Genomic DNA, 21,721 nt, shown 5'->3' with positions numbered 1-21,721 from the left:
TGAGATGGAGTTTGAAATTTTAGATATCAGAAACTAAGTTTTCAATTTCTATATCCAGAGTGCGTGTCTATGCTTATAGTCATTTTTTCTAGACAAATTCTACATTCAGGTCAAACTCAACCCCAAATTCAGGTCTCCACTAGAAAATACTTCAGTCCTTGCAAGAATAATACCATTTGTTTTAATGATATCATTCTCCAGTTATCATGTGTCAAAAAGCAATCAAAATATCCCAGATGCTTCCTGATCATCTCAACTAGAATAAGTGATTTCTTATACATTTTAATGGCCCTTACATCATACTGGCTTTAATTGTGTTTACTCCTGTTGTTGGTACATATCAAGGCATCCATTTGCGTGATTTTTAACAGGATTCAGTGCCTATTTCTCGCTTAGTACTCTTTGAAGCCCTGTGTCTTACACAGATCTCCTGGCTCACTACTACCATTACACAGTGAGAGCTTCTATCAAGTAGGTGCTTAGCAAGAGAGGACTGAAAGAACTTACTACTGATAAATAGCTCTTTCCATTTCTAAGTCATCCTGATGTGATATACCAGAAATCTGGGTCATTAATTTTGTTTATGGATCAGAAAATGGTTAAAAACTTGAGCATTCAAACACTGGAAGTAGATAATAACTCTTTCCCTGTTTGTGGGGCTGTGAGACATTGAGTTCATCCAACAAAGAGAATGATAGAAAAGTCTCTAATTCAGAAGTATGGGTGACCACATCGGTGAGAGTTGATTGTGTGTTTGGAGAAAGTGTGTATCTATACAGTGAGGCACCCTGAGCAAGAGATCATTATAAGGACAGAGCTAGGTAATAGAGACAAGGTGATGAGCAGTAAGAGAGACTCTGGCAAGTCAGAAGTCCAATCCTCAGCAACCATTCAAGAGAACCAGTATTGCCCATGGCTGCCTTTCACATGCTCCCCAAGCGTGACGTATAGGAGAGTCAGTGGCACTCATAGAGCCAGTAACAACATGGGCCCTTCACATTTATTTTCCCCTTTCTTGTATAGTAATAATGAGAGGTTCAACTTCCCTGGTGGCACAATGGATAAGAATTTGCCTGCCAATGCAGGGGACATGGGTCCAGGAAGACTCCACATGCCATGGAGCAACTGAAACACTGTGCCAAAAGTACTGAAGCCCCTGCTCTAGGGTCTTCAAACTGCAACTACTGAGCCTGGGTGCCACACTTACTGAAACCCACATGCCCTAGGGCTGCTCAGCAACGAGAGAAGCTGCAGCAAAGAGAAGCGTGCACACCACAACAGAGCAGCTCTACTCACCGCAACTAGAGAAAGTCTGCATGCAGCAATGAAGACCCAGTGCAGACAAAAATAAACAAATAAAAGTGATGAGGAAAATGAAACAAAAAATAATGAGACATGTTGAATTAAAAGGGGTTTGTTCTTGGAATTAATGTGTGTCTTTTAAAATTGTGAAGTCTTGGCACAAGAAATAAATTACAAGGGCATTTGATTAAAAATACCTAACACAAAAATAGGAAGGGGTGGCTGAGTAGCACGCTGCCTTGGTCATGGTCATCCTAACCATCTTATAGGCACTGTCCAACTCTGCAAACAGAAACTCTAGGACAGGTTTCTCCAAAATGCTGAGACACTGTGGTGCTTCCTCAGAGCCTATGTCAAAGAAAAAGTAAGGAGGGAATTGTCCCTATTTCTGCAAAGAAACCAAAATGGATTTAGTGAAAGCAGACTCTAGACCTCTTGGGCCCCTTGAAAAGTGTAGTGTGTAGGTGCCAGAAGAGGTATAGATGGATCCCAGAGAAACCCAGTAGGTCTGCAGACACCATGAAAAAGTGGAAGTTAGCAGCCTCAAATACAGTAACATCTTCTGTGATGCTAGAGCCGAAAAAACAAGCAGTGACAGGTGTGATCTGATGAAGGCAAGCCAGGTTCATAAACACAAATGAGAGCTAGTCCCTGGAGGTTCCTAGAAATAATGGGGAGAACTTAGAGTTTAGGTCCTATACATTAGAAGATAGTAAGAGTCAATAGGTGATAATAGGCAGTCGTGAAAAGTGAAGGATAGGGAAACTAAGAATGTGTCTTTGAAGACCACTTTCTAGCTACTTGAACCTCTATAAAATAAGAAAAGGGGATGGATGGTTGGCTCTCTATTCTCTGTATTCACTAACTTGCCTCGATCCACACAGAGGGCAACTCTACTGTTTCTCTTACATCACAATCCTCTGTCTGACCTCATTGGAATTTTCCTAGGGAGCAGGAATTGTTCATCTCATTGGTCAGAATTTAAGAGGATATTTAGGCAGAATAGCAATGTCTCAAAATCAAATTTCATGATGCTTTTTTCCCCTCTCTTGGCATCTGTGTAGGAAGCCAACCACACTTTGTACTTTGTTCTAACCTTTATTCAAGATGAAGGCTGGGTGAGTAGACACTGGGTATGCTTCTCCTAAGCCTGAGGCCTCTGCTGTGTTCTCCAATTCTGTTTCATAAGAGCTTTCCTTTGTGGACTTTCCCAGACATTTTTAATATCAGCAGTTTCTTTCCTACTTGGCTGCTAATTCTTTGATGAATATGCTCTTTGGCTGGGAACTCTAGAGAAGAGGAGGGATGAATTACCATTTGGATTTGGGCACCAAACCAGCCGCACCCTAAACCACACCCAGAACACATCATTGTGCCTTTTTCATAGGATTTGGGGAGGATTAAATAAGAAAAATTCATGTAAACTGCTAAGCACAGTCCCTGGCATATAGTACCCACTCAATAAATGTTAATTATTGTTAATAATACACACTTTGCAAATCTTTGCCATTGACTAGCTGTAACCTGGTCAGAGAGTTTCCAAGTTTTGAGAAAAGTGCTCTGGGGCTGGACACCTGAATATTTGATTGATGAAAACTGGAGCAAAACAGATATTCTGCGAAGAAGCAAGAGTGTTTCTTTGAGGTACACTATTATCTCTTCTGGGAAAGTTTTGATTACGCACATAAGTACCAACTCTTTGGTCTTTAGTGAAGAGACACACATGCAAATTCTTCAGCCCTGCCTTGGCAGATTTTGCTTAATGAAACATGGAAGTTGGGGGATGGAGAGTGAGAAGTTCTTGAAGATTTGTTTTCTCTTTCTTTATTAAAGGTTCATTTTAGGTTTCCCTTTGCAGGACTAAGGACCAGAATTGGAGGCAGGGGACTAATACTCAGGGAACGGATCTGGTAGAGACCCTTGCAATGTGGTGGAAGGCCATCCAGAAGCTGAGGACAAACACAGGAGCCATAGCCCCACTCTTAAAAAAAAAAAAGAAAAGGAGTATAGTTGCTTTAGAGTGTTGTGTTAGTTTCTACTGTAAAGCAAAGTGAATCAGCCATACGTATACATACTTCCCCTCTTTTTTAAATTTCCTTCTCTTTTAGGTCACCATAGAACATTGAATAGAGTTCTCTGTGCTATATAGTAGGTTCTCATTAGTTGGCTGTTTTGTAAATAGTATTTTGTATATATGTCAATCCCAATTTCCCAATTCATCTCACTCCCCCTTCTTCCCCTTGGTGTCAATTCTCTACATCTGTATTTCCTTCTAATGTGATGTAGCAGGTAGGTTCCAGGAATCCTTGTTGTCCATATCCAGTTTTCTAATTCTGGCTTTGCAATTCTCTGTTTCCATCTGCATATCTTTGCTAAATGTTTTGCACCTCACGGCCCATGCTTAGGGAATAGTAAAAGAACGTGTTCATGATCAGAGAAATCAGCAAGGGGAGAGGATGAGTAGCCCAGAAAAGTGACTGTGAGATTGCAGGGGGTGAACCAAAGAGCGGGAGGTAGCCACAGTCTGGGTAACTGGAACATGTAAAAATTTCCAAGAAGTTCTCAGAGATACTGCTAGAGGGGGTGACACCTCCAGCAATGTAGACTTAATTATCTTCATATATGACCAAACAGGGTGATTTGGAAAGAGAGGGAACATGAGCATTCCAACAGAAATGCAGGACTGACTGAGCAGCCCAGACGAGCATTTGGAAAACGCATGCATCTTGTTCTTTCTGATCTCTTCTTTCTCTTATCTTCTTCAGAAAAATGAGGGTCAAAGTACGTTACCTTTTAGACATCCTTTGACTCTCAATACCACTGACTACATTATTTTGTATTCAATCAAACATTTGCGTTCACCATGTTCAGGTACCAGAAAATAAAAAGATGATTAAGACACAGTCCCTGAACTCAAGGATGCTATCTGTAAGGAAGGGAGAAAAATGCTTAAGTAAGTAACTTAAGTACAAGGCAAATGTGTGCATAGGACTCTATGAGAACAGAAGGAAGGGAGGGATGGAGTCCCAGATTGTGGCTGTCAGATACGGCTTCCTAGAGAGGATGCTCAAACTGATTCTTAAAACAACTTCATATGGTCCATTTGGGGCATGTGTTCCTTTTCCTCAATTCACTTTCATGGAATATGATGAGTACAGGAGAGAGCTCTTCTTTCTGGTAGCCTTTTGGGCACAAGTTCATATCAAGGAAGAACAGATTGCTATGTAGTAGGACAGATATCTGTGGATTTGAGAGACAGCACAGGGCAGGCAGTGGGCTGGTTTTCAGGAGACACAAGTTCTAATTTTGACAGCCACTTACTTTGCTGTATGCTGCTGCTGCTGCTGCTAAGTCGTTTCAGTCATGTCCGACTCTGTGTGACCCCATAAATGGCAGTCCACCAGGCTCCCCCGTCTCTGGGATTCTCCAGGCAAGAACACTGGAGTGGGTTGCCATTTCCTTCTCCAATGCATGAAAGTGAAAATGAAAGTGAAGTCACTCAGTGGTGTCTGACTCCTAGCGATCCCATGGACTGCAGCCCACCAGGCTCCTCCGTCCAAGGGATTTGCCAGTCAAGAGTACTGGAGTGGGGTGCCATTGCCTTCTCCTGCAATTCAGGAGACCACTCCAAACCTTACTTTATTCTTCACTGAAAAGGTAACTTGGGGTCATCCCAAAGGTTTGTTGTGAGGAGCAAATGAAATACTAGATATGAATATGATTCATAAAATATAGGGGAGCATCCTCATGGGTGGGAAATAGAGTTTGAAGCATCTGGCCTTCCCTTCTAGGCATAGGGAAAGTGCAGAGGAGGAACTCCTGCATAGAAACAAGCAGATTTTACTGGAATGGGGGTTTCTGTCAATTTCCTGAACAAGTGGCTAATTGCAGTCCTAGGACAAGTACCCAGGAGTCTGAGGTATTTTTCCCCAAGTAGGTCTATAGACCTATATGCCATCCACATTTGTGTGGAAAACAGGGACAGCAGGGGATGAAAAACAAGGAAGGATGGTGTCAGCAAAGGTCAGGGTGTCACACATCAGTCACGGTAGCAGCTGCCAGGGCTCAGAGGGTTCCAGAGCATGGTAAGGATGGCCACTGGGCTGGCTTCGGCCACATTCCCCAGGCTTTGCATCACACACCCGGGATGGGGGTCTTTGCTCATCTAAGCTCCTTCTCCTACTCAGCCTCCCCGGACGTGTGCTTTCCAGGCTGTGGTATCTGCTTTCCTCCCAGAAAGGATTATTCATCTGTCCTCTCTCAGCCATGCCGTCAACACCAGGGAGAGTCCCTGCCTCCCCGCTGGACTGGAGATTCCCCACAGCCACAGGTCACGGAACACAGAAGCTCCCTGGGCCGATTCCCTGGAAAGAGGACAGGGCTTATGCGGCATGCCCCTCACACTCTCAGCATACCTAACCCTCTCCATCTTGTTTCTATGTATTTAGAGAAGCAGAAAAGCGTCCTAGAAAGGGTGCTGGACTTTGAGCCGCTCGCCTCAGATCACCTTGAGGGGAGGGAGAGTGACTTATCTTGGAACAACTAGTTGTGTGGTACAATAGATTTGTACCTGGTGTGCTCCCAGATTTTAAAGTTTTACCCTCAGAGCCATGCTTTGGGGTATATATTTTTAACACTGCATTTCAGTTCAAGAAACTGGGGCAGAAAGAGAGTAAGTAACCTCCCCCCAGAGTTACCCAGTGATTGTGTCGGACCTAGAAGTTTAACCCAAATCGGGGCCACAATAAAGTCCCTGCCCTTGGCCACACCCCCATCTAACAAAAGAGAGTGGTGGTGATGTCTGGGGTCCCTTCAGTTTCCAAAATTCTGTAGTGCTTTATAGTCATATGCTCTCACAGTAAATTTTTTCATTTTTTTTAAACTGAAAAGACTATATCTTACTATTCAATGTTCTCTCTCTTCCTGGCATGCATGAGGGGTTTAAAAAATCTTAGTTGAATTGAACTAAAACTGATAATGGTCTCTGTGTCATCAGTTCCAAGAAGCTCAAAAAATCCTATGTTTGGAAACACTTTTTGGAACTATATTACCAGAGTATTGTATGGAACATATTATTGCATTGGCATATATATTATGCATGCATGCAGATAAGCATATGTGTGATAACTATACTTAATGACTATTATGAAATGAACACTCAGCATCCAAAATATTGCTTGAATTTCAGACATCTCACTGTGCTTTCTTCTAGTTACTTTCCCCTTACCCAAGGATAACCACCATCCTGACATTAAGGATAAATATTCTTTGCTTTGTCCCATGAAAAATGTTATATTAAATAATGGACATGCCCTCCCGTGTCTGGCTTCTTTCACTCAACATCTTGATGTGAGATTCATCCATATTTCTGGTTGTAATTTTAGAATATTTTTTCTCATTGAAGTAGAATATTCTATTGTGGGACTATGCTACTGCTGCTGCTAAGTCGCTTCACTCGTGTCCATAGACGGCAGCATATGTGACCCTATAGATGGCAGCCCATCAGGCTCCCCAGTCCCTGGGATTCTCCAGGCAAGAACACTGGAGTGGGTTGCCATTTCCTTCTCCAATGCATGAAAGTGAAAAGTGAAAGTGAAGTCGCTCAGTCGTGTCTGACTCAGCGACCCCATAGACTGCAGCCTACCAGGTTCCTCCGTCCGTGGGATTGTGGGACTATACCAGAGTGTATATATCTAGTCTACTCCTGACAGGTATTTTCAGTTTTCAGTTACTGACAATTACGAATAGTACACCTATGAACATTCTGCTGCTGCTGCTGCTGCTAAGTCGCTTCAGTCGTGTCCGACTCTGTGCGACCTCATAGATGGCAGCCCACCAGGCTCCGCCGTCCCTGGGATTCTCCAGGCAAGAACACTGGAGTGGGTTGCCATTTCCTTCTCCAATGCGTGAAGTGAAAAATGAAAGGGAAGTCGCTCAGTCGTGTCCGACTCTTAGTGACCCCATGGACTGCAGCCTTCCAGGCTCCTCCGTCCATGGGATTTTCCAGGCAAGAGTACTAGAGTGGGGTGCCATTGCCTTCTCCGGAACATTCTACTATGTGTCTTTTATGGACATACAGATGCATTTGAATTAAGTGTATCCCTGAAATATATGTGTATATTTAACTTTAATAGATACTTTACCTAGAAATTAAGTACCTTAGGTAAGAGATATGTAACCATGGATGAGGCTAGCATTGTGGTGGGGCAAGATGGTAAACTTCAGGCATGTTAGTTCCTTATAGGAGACCTCCAACTAAATAAGAACAATGTAAACCAACAAGTTTGGGCCTTTTTCACAGTTTGGGTTCCCAGGAAGTAGAATTAGGTATTTTGCAGAATGTCCCTCAATATGTGCTTGTCTTATGGCTTTTTTATTATTATAATTTTACATAATTATAGGGATTTGGGATTTTGAAGAAAATTATTAATAGGACATAGGTGAAGTGTGCTTCTCATCACTTTCAGCAGGAAGGAAGTGACAGGTAGTGATGTTAACCTTCATCACTTCATTAAGTTAGAGCCCACCAAGTACTCCTCTGTAAAGTTACTATAATTTTCCTTTCTGTACTTTATTATTCAGAAACAAATTCCTAAGTTCAGCCCATATTCAAGAAGCAGGGAATTAACCTGTGTTTTTTGGAAGAAGGTGTATCTACGTATATTATTTGAAATTCTTATATAAAGAAGATTTGTTTCATCTCTCCCATTTATTTATCTATTTAATCATTCACACATATCAGTATGGACTTAGGCTATTTTATACTTTCAGTTGTAGTCCCATATGGCATTATTTGGGCTTTGCTGGTGGCTCAGACAGTAAAGAATCTGCCTGCAATATAGGAGACCCAGGTTCGATCCCTGAGTCGGGAAGATCCCCTGGAGAAGGGAATGGCAATCCACTCCAGTGTTCTTTCCTGGAGAATTTCATGAGCAGAGGAGCCTGGCTGGCTACAGTGCACGGGATTGCAAAGAGTCAGACACAACTGAGCAACTAACACACACACAACTGCATTATTTGTTTTGTTGCTCAAAGTATTCCAGGTTTGTCCATCGGAAGTACACTCAGGTTCGCTTCTCTGTTCCTTTGACATGCCTCTTCCTTTCTGTGTGTGTTTTTTTTTTGTTTTTTTTTTTGAGCACTTCCTTACTTCCTGGCACTACCAGATGCTCCAGGTTTGTTTTATATTTTCCTGTGGTAAAAGAATACACCTGCCAATGCAGGAGACACAGGAGACTCCGGTTTGATCTCTGGGTCGGGAAGATCCCCTGGCGCTCCAGGATTATTGTCTGGAGAATCCCAGGGACAGAGGACCTTAGTGGGCTGCCGTCTATGGGGTCGCACAGAGTCGGACACGACTGAAGCGACTTAGCAGCAGCAGCAGCAGTGGTAAAAGAACACACCTGCCAATGCAGGAGACACAGGAGACTCCGGTTTGATCTCTGGGTTGGGAAGATCCCCTGGAGGGGGCAAGGCAACCCGCTCCAGGATTATTGTCTGGAGAATTCCATGGACAGAGGAGCCTGGCTAGTTACAGTCCATGGGGTTGCACAAAGTTATGATGGAGCACACACACATGTGTTTGTCCTAGAATTAGCGATTTGCCTTGGAACTTTGGTTCATGTCTCTATGTAGATCCATGGTTCTGACCTGTTATCATTTACTCTTTACCTAAAGAATTTCTTTTAACATTCCTTGCAGGCATTTTAACATTCTGCTGGCAATGAATTGCTTCGATTTTTCTTTGTCTGAAAAATCATTACTTCTCCCTCAAATTTGAAGCATAATTTCTCCAGATATAGAATTCTAGGATAGTTGTTTTGTTTTGTTTTGTTTTTCCTTTCAAAGCTAAAAATGTCATGCTTGCCACTTCTTCTAGCTTGCTTGGTTTCTGATGACAAGTCTGTTATAATTTTACCCTTTTTCCTCTATAGATGAAGTTTTATCCTTTTTTTGGTTTTGTTTTTTCTCTGACTTTTTTCAAGATTTTATTTTTTCCTTTGGTTTTCTGAATTTCAACATGATATGTTTAAAGGTGTACATGAACATATGTTCGTCTGTTTGTTTATCACTTATCTTGTTCTGCATTCTCTGAAGTTCTTGCATATGTGGTTTGGAGTGCCTGACGTTCATTTTGATAAATTCTCAGGAAGAGAAGGGGGCCACAGAAGATGAGATGATTGGATAGCATCGACTCAATGGATATGAGTTTGAGCAAACTCCGGGACATAGTGAAGGACAAGGAAGCCTGGCATGCTGTAGTCCACGGGGTGGCAAAGAGTCGGACATGACTGCACTACTAAAGACCAACAGTCATTATTCACATTATTTTTCCTTTTTTATTCTCTCTTTTTTTCCTCCTGGTATTCAAGACAGTGTCCCACTGTTTTGGTGGTTCTGCTATTTCCTTTCTTCCTTGCTTGCTTTTCTTTCCTTCATCCTTCCTTCCTGCCTTCCCTCCCTCCCTCACTCTTTCTTTCTTCTCGCTGTCTTTTGTATTCCTCTTTACCTTTGAATTCAATTTTGGGAGGTTTCTGTTTGCCTCTCTTGAAACTAACTTATTCCTGAGCAGTTTCAAGTTTATTGATGAGCCAAAAGGCATTCTTCATTTCTGGTACAGTGTTTTTTATTTCTAGAAATTCCTTTGGTCCTTAGTGTGTTCATCTCTCTGCTTATGTTACCCATCTGTCCATGCATTTTGTTTACTTTTTCCTTAGAACTCCTAACATATTAATCATGGTTATTTTCTTTTTCGTATGTTCTAATTCCAATATCTAAATTCTGAGGATGGCTCTGAAGATGATTGTCTCTTCAGCATGTGTTTATTCTTACTTTCGGCATGCTCTAAAAGCTGGATATGTTTATTGGGCAATAGACACTGAGATAAATAGGCCTTTAGTGTACGGATTTATGTTAATCTGGCTAGGAGTTGCGTTAGGTTTAATGTTTGCTGTAACAGTAAGTGCCAGAAGATTCAGATTCTTTTAGTGTCCTTGTTTTTGTCTCCTCTTTAGACTTTGGGCTTCCTCAAGTATTCCTCTTTAGAGGGAGTCTGTGTCTGGTAGCTTTTTAAGTTGTAATCCACTGTTATTATACTGGAGCCCTATTGGTGTCGTGACAAAGTGTGTGAGAAGGGGGACTGTTCCTTAATCCTCTGATTAAAATCTCAGTCTTTTAGTAAGCCTGTGTCTTGGGACTGTGACCTTCACAAATGTTTCTCCAGGAGAATAGCTTGTTCCCCTTTGTCCCCAACTGCCTTTCCTGGCTACAGCATTTCCAGTCTATTCTCTGAAAGCCATTACTCCTGTTGAACATGTTTTATTGTTTTTTCTCTTAGGTGAAGCAGAAGGCTCAAAGGGCCTGAGATGGAAGGAATTCCCTTTCCTCAGTTTTGATAAGACTCTAGAAAACTCCTTTCTCCTGAATAGTAGACTTTTCTCTTGAATGTTCTGGGTGTATTTCATAATGATTACTGTTACAGGTTGAATTTTGTTCTCCCTAAAAAGATATATTGAATTCCTAACCTCCAATATCTATAAATATGGTCTTATTTGAAAAAAAGGTCTATGCAGATTTACTCAAGTTAAGATAAAATCATTAGGGTGGGTCTTAGTTTACTATGATTGGTATCCTCATACAGAGAGAATACCATGTGATGACAGAGGCAGAGACTGGAGCAATGCAGTCCCAAGCCAAGGAATAACAAGGATCTAGGGCTGGCACCATAAGCCAGGACAAAGCAAGGAAGGATTCTCCCCTATAGGTTTCAGAAGGAGCATGACTCTGCTGACACCTTTGTTTCAGATTTCCAGGTACCAGACCTAGATAAGAATAAAGTTTTGTTACATCATACCTATTTGTAATACTTTGTTAAGGCAGTTCAATGAGCAGCACAAACCATCTGATTTCACTGACCAGGTCAGCAAGAGTATACAAGATAATACTGAGTTGTTATCACTCCAACAGTCATGAGACTTCTTAAATTACTTTTCCCCAATCATACATCCATGTCATTTGGGAGAGAAACCAGAGTGGGAATAGCAGACTAGAAATCTGAAGAACTCAGCATGGTCTTCTTCAGGAAAAGACTGAGTGATTAAGTCTGTCTAAAATTATATGACTGGAATTAAAATAATATTTATTTCAAAAAATAGTTAAATATAAATAAATATAGTAAAAGTACTGTCATCAGTGATATGGCAGTGTTTTAAGAGTTTTGCTAACAGTGAAAAAACAGATGCTATAGAAACACTGGAGAAATATATATCAATCCTAACCAGTACACTTGGAAAAATTTCATTAAGTGGATAGTGCCTAAAATGGGCCTTAATAATTTGAGAATGATTTCAAATAAAGAAAAAAAGAGTGAGGCATTTCAAGTAAGTAAAACAACCATAAGTAAAGTCAGAAAATATTAAAATGTTTCAAGGCTAGCAAATAATCCCATATGTTGAAAACTCAGGGTCTTGGAAAATACATTTATTAAAATATATCAGAGTTAGATAGAATAGTCTTAAGTGACATATTAAGAATTTTAAGCTTTTTATTAATAATATAAAAATGATTGTGCTTAACACTGATTAGAATAGCCCCGTCAATTAGATAATATCCTTATTTGGGGCTTCCCAAGTAGCACAGCGGTAAAGAATCCACTTGCCAATGCAGGAGACCAGAAGACAGGAATTTGATCTCTGGATCAGGGAGTTTCCCTGGAGGAGGAAATGGCAACCCACTCCAGTACTCTTGTAGGGGCAATGGACAGAGAAGCTGGTGGGGTCCCAAGGAGTTTGACAAGACTGAGCATGCACGCATGCATCCTTATTTAAATAGTGAGAAAACTGAAGTAAGAAATCAAGCTTATTTCTCCTTCTATAGGAATTCAAGGCTGGGTGTCTTCTGTGTCGTCATTCAGGAACCTCTGCTTCTATCTTATACCTCTCCCAGTCTCTGTGGTCTCAAAGTCCTCTCACTTCAGCCAGAATAGAGGAAAAAAGAGGGAATGTGGAATTATGCAATGCCTTTTTGACACATTTTCAGGACGAATCATCTTAGAGAGTTATTTGCATGGTTCTCTCTCACCATACAGTGTCCACAGTGGTTGAGAATAAACAGACTGTTATGTGGCTTCCAACTTCATCATTTACTAATTGAATAACCTTGTAAAAATTACTTGCTTCTCATCTCAATTTTCCCACTTTTCTGTTAATTCCTGAGATTTGGGTTTGCTGTTGCAGTAATTTACCTAGAAGGAATAATTCAACCAAATCCAAACAATGTGTCAGAGTCAAAATAGTATGTAACCATACTTTAGCCACCTGATACAAAGAGCTGACTCTTTAGAAAAGACCCTGATGCTGGGAAAGATTGAGGGCAGAAGAAGGGGATAACAAAGGGCAAGATGGTTCAGTGGCAACACGAAATCAATGAACATGAGTTTGAGCAAGCTCCAGGAGATGGTGGACAGGGAAGCCTGGTATGCTGCAGTCCATGGGGTTCCAAAGAGTCAGACATGACTGAGTGATCAAACAACAAAAATAAGCATATCAAGTGCAACAGAGGAAAGCCTGAGCTCAGAAACCAATAAACAATATAACTGAAGAGAAATAACTTAATCTTTCTTGAAAGTGAAGTCACTCAATCATGTCCAACTCTTTGCGACCCCATGGACAGTAGCTTGCACAGGCTGCACTGTACACAGGCTCCTCCGTCCATGGGATTTTCTAGGCAAGAGTACTGGAGTGGGTTGCCATTTCCTTCTTATCTGTAGCTTAATCATTGGCAAAATGAGGGAAATATCTCCTACTTTAGAGGGCTATTGAAAAGACTAGTTGATATAATTTTATGGGATCCTTAAGCAATTATAGAAAGATTGGCTACTGACAGTACACAGTCCGGGAATGGTTAGGAGGTGGTGCCTAGAAAATCCTCTGCAGAGGCTGCTTGGCCTATTTAAACTAACTTGAAGTGACTTGCTCAAGGGTTCATTCTTCTTAAATTCTTATTAAAAAAAAAAAAAAAGTATTCTGGCAGACAGCTTTTGATTCTCTGGCTTTTCCTTGAAAAAATGTAAGGGATAATTAAAAATGATCTTACACGATATGGCTGTTTCAGGAAATGCTGCAGGTGGCAAACACCAAGGCATGGTTTGGCATATGCATGCTTAGGTATAGACACTATAGTCTTAGATGGATACGCACAGGCACTGACTTCCTGGTAACTATGGCAGAGCCAATTCTGTTTGCTAAATATTGGCAACGGCCAGGCAAACAGTCACCAAATCCAGAGTACTATCTATTCTTTTTGGTGATACCAAGCTGTAAACAATGTAGCATGGACCTCAGAATATGAATAGTGGCTGTGATACTATGATTTATAATAAGAAATATACATCTGGTCTTCATCCCAGTTTCTGGCACAAAGCCCCCAAAACCCTTAGGAGCAATCAAGTTGTCTTTTGCTATGTCAATGAGGTGAATTTTAGAAAGCATCTAAGTAAGGATGGGGGTTGATTGCCAAGACAACCAAATGTGTGATTAAAAAGTTGAAACTTTCCTTGCTACCTCTGACCTCCAAGGAGGGACAGGGGCTGAAGATGGAGCTTAATCACCAGTGGTGTCACCTGCTGGTGTCTGAGAACTGCTTGGTGTTGTGTGGGAACACCCCCATCCAAACACACACAAGCACACATTGGGACAAAAAAACAGTGCCCAAGAGAGACATTTTAGGAAGGAATTTTGCTTAGAATGAAAGGTCTTGAGTAATTAAAGTGATAGAATAGTACATAATTTCCAATTCTATAAAATAGCAAAAGGGAATTGTATTAGTCAAGGTTTTTAAGATCATGAGTACTAGAAGATACTAGAACCAAGAAGATATGTGTGTGTGTGTGTGTATATATATATATATATATACACATATATGTGTATATGAATATATACAGGCATATCTTGGAGATGTTATGGGCTCAGTTCCAGACCACTTCAATAAAGTGGATCTCACAAATTTTTTGGTGTTCCAATGGATATGAGTTATGGTTATACTATATTTCAGTCTATTAAATGTCTGGTAACATTATGGCTAAAGACATGAACATATCTTAATTAAAAATACTTTATTGCTAAAAATTGCGAAACATCCTCTGAGCCTTTAGTGAGCCATAGTAGTAAGATCACTGATCATCATAACAAATATAATGATGAAAATGTTTGAAATCTTGTGACAATATTAAAACGTGACTCAGACACAAAGTGAGCAAACACTGTTGAAAAAAACTGGCATCCATAGATTTGCTTGATGCAGAGTTGCCACAAACCTTCAAGTTTTAAAAAATGCAGTATCTGTGAAGTTTAATAAAACAAAGCATTATAGAGACTGCTAGTTCAAGTCTGAAGGTCTGAGAACAAGGAGAGACAATGGTGTAAGTATTAGTCTGAGAGTAGGAGAAAACCCATGTCTCAGCTCAATCAGTCAAGCAGAAAAGGGGGCACATTCTCCCTTTTTCTACCTTTTGTTCTATTCATGCTCTCAAAGGATTGGATGATGCCATCTCACAGTGAGAAGGCAATCTGCTTTACTGATTTTACAGATTCAAATGCTAGCATCATCATAAATACCCTCACAGAAATACCCAGATGTTTTGTTTAGCCAAACATCGGGGCAGCTTAGGAGCCAGTCAGGTTGACACATACAATGGATTTAATACTTCTGAAGCTCCGCCAAGTCGCTTCAGTCGTGTCCAACTCTGTGCGACCTCATAGACGGCAGCCCACCAGGCTCCCCGTCCCTGGGATTCTCCAGGCAAGAATACTGGCGTGGGTTGCCATTTCCTTCTCCAATGCATCAAAGTGAAAACTGAAAGTGAAGTCTCTCTGTCGTGCCCGACTCTTAGCGACCCCATGGACTGCAGCCTACCAAGCTCCTCCGTCCATGGGATTTTCCAGGCAAGAGAACTGGAGTGGGGTGCCATTGACTTCTGAAGCTAGTGCTACTTAATTGTAGCACTAGCTACTACACATGATTATGGCTGGCAAACCCCACAGCATGATGATTCTCTTTCTGGATATTTTATTCTGAATTCACTCCTTTACACTGAGCTGTGTTATATTCCAGCACAACGCAAGCTCAATATTCCTCAAAGTGAATTCTTCACTTTCTCTATCAATTAGGTTACACAACAACAACAACAAAAATCAGCACAAACTGACCTGAGATTAGAAGGGAAATAATAGACTTATGTAACTGGAAAGTCTTACAACATTAGAAGCAACTTAATTTAAGGGCTAGAATAATGAGACCTGTTCTTTCTCTATTTCTTGGTCCTATATTGGCTACATTTTTAAGCAGATTATATCCTTGTAGAATAAATGATAGGCAGAAGCTCCACATCTACATACTGTGTCTCAGTAATGTCAACCACAGAGTAACTCTTTTAAAAGTCAAGTATTTAATATAATAACACAAAGCAATAAAATTTTAAATCAATTTCAGAAACATCAAACTCCTCAATCCATTAGTAAACTAAAAAACATGCTTCAGAATAAATTATAAATCAAATAGTAACTTCACAATATTGAAAGTGAGTGATATATTTATGCTTCTGGCCAAGATGGATATAGAAATTCAAAACTTCTTAACAAGTAGAACAAGCAATAAAAGCTGCAAAATCAGCTTTTGAAATCTAATAGCTTAAGGTATAAAAACACTATTAATAAAGTCTTTTCTAGGATAAAAGAGAGTCACCCTTACTTCCATGCTTGGTAGAGTGGCTGGAAGTAGAGGATTTTTCCATAAATGAGAGTAAGCACACTTTGTGTTTTTTAAGATATATATATATATAGAGAGAGAGAGAGAGATCTTTCATTTTTTTTAAGATATTTACCTTTCTGATACTTTCCATTCTTTTCTGAAGATCTGGACTTCCATCTGGTTTAATTTCCTTTTCTCTCATAGAAATCATCTTTAACATTTCTTACAGTGCCAAAATAATGATAATGTATTTATAGTACAGAATTTATTCACCCTAAAGAAAGCAAGGAAATATTAGGAGAAAACCAAGAACAGATTACTAAGATAGTAGTCTTAAACACAATTATATCAGTCATTATACTAATGTAAAGGGACTAAACATTTCAATTAAAAGGCAGAGATTGTCACAGCGAATTTAAAATGTAGGATCCACAACTTGCTGTTTACAACATTATAAAGTTTTAAATTCATCCCCAATTTTAAAAATGCAATTCTAATAAAAATCTCATAGGAATCTTAAAATTAAATATGACAAGTTAATTCTAAAAGGCATATAAAGAATAGAGATCCTTGAAAAGTTAAGACAATTTGAGACAAGAAAAAAATATGAGGGGTATATTCTTATCTCTTTTTAGCTTATTGAAAGCTCCAAGAACAACGTGGTAATGTTGGCTAATTCACACAGTTCTGTGCAAAAATTATGTAAGAAGTCTGTTGGAGAGAGGATTTAGGGATCTTTTCTTTGCTGATAAGTGGGAACAGATTCAACAGGAGAGTATATGAGCCTTCTCTTTGCCTCTCCCCTTTACTACTAAATATTGGAGTGATGTCATGGCAATCATCTTGCAACCACGGTATCATAAGCATGAATAAGAAAAGACAACATACTTAGGATAATGCAACAGAAAGATGGCTGGGCCTAATCTTCTTGATTACGTTAATGATCTGCAAAAGCAATGCTAGCAACTTCTTATGTGAGAAAAATAAACCTCAATTATGTAATCACTGTTATCATGAATTCTTTTGATTGCCATCATACCTATTTTCAGCTATTCTGATTTCTAAAAAGAGAACTGCAAATTAAACAGTAACTTTCAATTCCCCTACCATCATAGTGACAAAATTAACAAGTTCCATAATGCCAAAGGGGCTTCCCAAGTGGCGCTAGTGGTAAAGAACCTGCTTGCCAATGGAGATGCAGATTCGATCCCTGGGTGGGAAAATCCCCTGGAGGAGGGCATGGCAACCCACTCCAGTATTCTTGCTTAAAGAATTCTATGGCAGAGGAGCCTGGCAGGCTATAGTCCATAGGGTTGCAGAATCAGACATGACTGAGGTGAGTTAGCATGCATGCACAATACCAAAGAGTGAAGCAGAAAGTGTAAAGGAATTACCGTGTTGTGTAAGTGGGTTTGCAAATTGACACAATTACTTTGGAGAAGAATTTAATAGCATTTAATAAAGTTTAGAGTCATGTGTATGCTACAACATAGAAGATAATTTTCACTTCTCTAGAGAAATGTTCTCATATTTATTCAAGGAAATATGAAAAAATACATTTATTGCAGAATACTGCAATACTGAAGAATACTGGAGTGGGTTGCCATTTCTTACTCCAGGGAATCTTTCCAACCCAGGAATCAAACCTACATCTCTTGCATCTCCTGGATCAGCAGGCAGATTGTTTACCACTGTGCCACCTTATTTTTATACCTGTTTTAATCTAAAGATTTCAAAGTAATGTATCGTTGTTGTTCAGTTGCTAAGTCGTGTCCAACTCTTTGTGACCCCGTGAACTATAGCATGCCAGGCTTATAATTAACAGTAATTATTTACATATTGGCATTTACAATTCAAAATCATGTTAACATTCATTAACTTCAATAATATTAACCATAATCCTGTTGACTAGACAGGGAAAGAATGATAAATATGATAGGGAAATTGAGACCTAGAATGATAAAGCATTCAGCTTGAGGCCACAGAGCAAGTTATTGTTTCCAAGGTGATGTCAAAGGATTTGTCATATTAATTTTCATTCTAAAACTCCTTCATTTGAAATTTCCCAATACTTTTAGTATTTAGTATTCCCAATACTTTAAGTAATTTCCCCTTACTTTTAGTAGCCCAAAGAGGGTTGCATGACACTCCAAACCAATTATTGGCAAAAGTGTTGTCTTAAACCAGTGACAGATAACCGTTTGAATATTATTGAAGATTGGGAGTCACCTTTGCTCCTGCAAACCCAACAGAAGCAAATTCTGTTAACAAAAAATAAATAGGAAAAAACACTTCTTTTTCATTTAAGCCATTTCTTTGTGCTAGAGAATATTAGGTAGGAAAAAAAGAGTCCATGAGGCAGATGCCGTTCTCTGAATAACTGATAAGACATCCACCATTCCCTCAACCGGTTAAATTTTGGTCAGCATTTTTTTTTAGCTGCTTTAAACACACATATCAGAAACTACATACAAGTATAGCTAGAATTTTGCATGAAATGAGAGACATTACACTGATTTAGCTCAGTTAAATGTCGTCATCTGATTGTGAATTCTTTTAGGGCAGGAATTTTCTTCACCATTTTATTCCTAGAGTCTCAGCCAGTCCCTTCTACAAAATATGGGCTTGACTTGTATCCTACACTGTTAAATCTTGCTTTTCATACTGTCCCTCAGCATCTTCTTCTCTCCACTGAAACTCTTGCTTCTAGAAACTTTGTTCTTCCATAAAATGTCAAAAGTAATAACCAATACTTATCTAGTACTGATTTTGTGCCAAGCACTCTTCTATTTTATTTGTGTGATATGTAGTCCCCCTAGTTAAATTAATTAGAGTGATCACCTGGAAAAGCCCCAGCCATATCCCTGAAAGTCATGAAGTCATATATTTTATACATCCTTAATCTTAGACCTACCAGTCACAGAGAGAGGAAAATAAAACACCCTACCAAAAAATCCTATCTATAAATTATTTTTATAGTGAACAGATAATACAGAAGACAGATACATATTATTGAGAAAGATATCATGTACACCTCAATGCATAAGCCCTGGAACCCACCCCTTCACTAAGTGGGCCAGGCAGTTACCTCACACCAGACACAGGACACCCGTGGCTGTGGAAAGTCCCCTGAAGTCACCGGAACATACACAGGAGTGTGTGACTATGGATATAAATATAAAGTGCTTCACTCACCTCGGCCCCCAAATCTGACCTTATTTGTCAGTACTACCTTGGCTGGGTCTAGAGGGCAAGGACAGAAGAACATCTTGACCAGCTGATGCTTTGACAAATGCAGGAGAGGCACGTGGAGGAAGCTGGCATGGTGTGCCTGCCTCTTTACTGTTGCTGCCCTCAGAGTCCTCTTGGCAGAGGAAGCCATCCTGACCCAGTGCCTTCTTTCTCCAGGAAATTCTAAACACTTTCTGCTCATATCTTTTTCTCTAGCATAACCACTCCTTGTAAAAATAACTTGATGTCAAGTTTTAAAATGAAAATTAGAGAAGAAAAACAAATTCATAATCTCTATTACCTAGCATAATCATTTTAGTACTTAAAAAAAATATTGATAGTCTCTTCCCTGTACTTTTAAAAATGAAATTGTGTTTTGTCTCTAGTCTTTGACCTGTATGTGAAGCAGCAATATGGAGAAATTCCTCTGCTATATCTAGGATAATCATAAAATATGTTCAATCCAGGGTAATTTCAAGAATAAAAGGGGAAATTAAAATTAATTATAAGCATTTTAAAAATCTTTATCAGTCCATAAAATATTATATCACAGTGATGCACCTACTACTCAAAACATATTCAAAAAGAAAACTGAAATTTTTTTTCACTAAAAATTTTAAGTAACATATATCCATATACATTAAAGCTGGAAAAAAGTCTTCATATTAATTATCTGAAATTAACAATCCAACTGAATGACCATTTTTAATATTATGTTCTCAAACTTTGCTAATTTTCTTAGTTACATCTGTTTCTAAAAGTCTTGACACCGATGCTTTTTGAAGAATGCATTCTTCAATATATTATTTTAATTTGTTCAGACATTTGACAAATATTTCTTGAAAATTGCATTTAAAAATTAATAAATTTGAAATTGTCATTTTCAACTGAATCTTCTCTATAGGCATAGTTTTAATGGAGTAAATATTCTCTTCATAGCAGTTGAAATATTTGATAAACAGTGAAAAGTTTGTAAAATGGAAGATATTTTCTATTATAATATATTTTATATAAAAAAATGTGTAAATATTTCAGCCCAAATATCTCCTATACTATGTTTTACCTCTATTTAGAATATCTTTCTTTGATAAATATTTTTACAAGTCAAGGCTCATTAAATAAGTTATCTCTTTTTTCATTCATTTGAAAGTTTCACCAAACTTATATACTACAAAAAAAGACCCTCTCTATTTTATTCCATTTTAAAACAGTACAAATTTATCTAAATAAACAGTTTTATTAAAATTCTTTCTACAAGTTTACATACTTTAAAGCACAATTACATAATTTCAAAATTAAATTTTTTACACTGTTTGAACTTTCATAATTTAATTTGTTTTGTTTCACTCTTGCTTTTATATGGATAAATCTCAACATCTTCCTGTTTATTAACTTGATTTTCAATAATTACATTTATCCAAAAGCACTTAAATCAAAAACTTCCAACTGATTTTGAAGAAATGCAAACAAAATGTATAGTTTTCATTTACAAAAAGTTTAACATCATTGTAAAACAGGTTTCTCTGCAAAATAGATCTTAAATATTACCATGTTTTCAAAAATCAATGGATGACAAGCAGTGCAAGGAGAAAAGGCTCAGATTCCCATGCTATAGTTGTATGTTTTGGTTTTTTGGCTGCAAGGCATGTGGGATCTTGGAGAAGGAAATGGTAACCCACTCCAGTATTCTTGCCTGGAGAATCCCAAGGACAGAGGAGCCTGGTGGGCTGCCAGGCCCACCTATGCATCCATAGGGTCGCATAGAGTCGGACACGACTGAAGCAACTTAGCAGCAGAATCTTAGCTCACTGACCAGGGATGGAACATGCACCCCCTGCATTGGAAAGTAAATTCTTAACCTCTGGCTCACCAGGGAAGTTCCCACACTGCTATTTAATAATGTGATAATTTCTTTGATTTGCTTAGCTCTTTCAGGCTTCCAAAGTCATTGCTATTTTATACATATGATTTTAATTTTTCATCAATGCCATAAAGTATTATCAATTCCATATTATAGTCAAACTGAGACCCAAAGATCTTAAGTGCTTTGCTCACAGTGGATGGAAGGAGCAGAGAAGTATAAAAGAAGGTCAGTCTGAATTGGGATTCTGATTTTCTTATGGGTTCTGTTAGTTGGAGGACTTTTTAGCATCCTTATCTGTCAATCAAGATTAACAAAGTTCACTTCAGGGTTGTAACAAACGATACATATCTCCATGTTCATAAGAGACTTTCAGTCCAGAGTTTGGAAGGTAAGAACTTGTTAATGAATGATTATTCTCATTCAGTAATAACGCAGTGCTCTTTCTCTTGGGTTTCCCTGGTAGCCCAGCTGGTAAAGAATCTGCCTGCAATACAGGAGACCTTGATTCGATTCCTGGGTCATAAAGATCCACTGGAGAAGGGATAGGCTACCCACACCAGTATTCTGGCCTGGAGAATT

The 21,721-nt window shown here is 39.0% G+C and overlaps 1 long non-coding RNA gene across 2 annotated transcripts in view; it reads right to left on the bottom strand.

The window, feature by feature from the left end:
- LOC147379736 (uncharacterized) overlaps positions 1 to 19,742 on the bottom strand; it is a 28,890-nt gene extending 9,148 nt beyond the window's left edge. Inside the window, exons 1-3 of one of the 2 annotated variants that reach the window (XR_015163568.1) lie at positions 19,136 to 19,742; positions 16,181 to 16,321; positions 14,236 to 14,639 (exon numbers count right to left, since the gene is read on the bottom strand). This is a non-coding gene — a long non-coding RNA (uncharacterized LOC147379736). Of the gene's footprint in view, positions 1 to 14,235; positions 14,640 to 16,180; positions 16,322 to 19,135 lie in introns of those variants that run through there. The other variant, XR_015163561.1, reaches the window with a different exon arrangement.
- Between the last annotated feature and the right edge of the window lie 1,979 nt (positions 19,743 to 21,721).

The sequence above is a fragment of the Bos grunniens genome, chromosome 1, assembly GCF_055505025.1.
Source record: "Bos grunniens cultivar Pamir isolate PY7600 chromosome 1, Bosgru_T2T1.0, whole genome shotgun sequence".
In the NCBI taxonomy this organism is placed as follows: Eukaryota; Metazoa; Chordata; class Mammalia; order Artiodactyla; family Bovidae; genus Bos; species Bos grunniens.
The sequence above is the reverse complement of the archived record's forward strand: the minus strand, read 5'-3'. Positions and strand labels throughout refer to the sequence as shown.